Source organism: Neophocaena asiaeorientalis, unplaced genomic scaffold (assembly GCF_003031525.2).
Source record: "Neophocaena asiaeorientalis asiaeorientalis breed wild unplaced genomic scaffold, Neophocaena_asiaeorientalis_V1.1 scaffold671, whole genome shotgun sequence".
Classification (NCBI taxonomy): domain Eukaryota; kingdom Metazoa; phylum Chordata; class Mammalia; order Artiodactyla; family Phocoenidae; genus Neophocaena; species Neophocaena asiaeorientalis.
In genome coordinates this window covers 2,505,436-2,505,676 of record NW_020175533.1, presented here as the reverse complement: position 1 = coordinate 2,505,676, position 241 = coordinate 2,505,436, and positions in this window count along the sequence as shown.

The following is a 241-nucleotide window of genomic DNA, read 5'->3' as shown; positions in this document are numbered from 1 at the left end:
ACCCCCCTTCCGGGGAGCCTGTGCAGCCCGCCACTGCCAGGGTCCCGGGATCCAGGGACAACTTCCCTGGGAGAATGCACGGCATGCCTCAGGCTGGCGCAATGTCACGCCAGCCTCTGCCGCCACGGGCGCGCCCCAAACCCCGTGCCCCTCCCTCCCGCTGGCCTGAGTGAGCCAGAGTCCCCGAATCAGCAGCTACTTTAACCCCGTCCTGTCTGAGCGAAGAACAGACGCCCTCCAG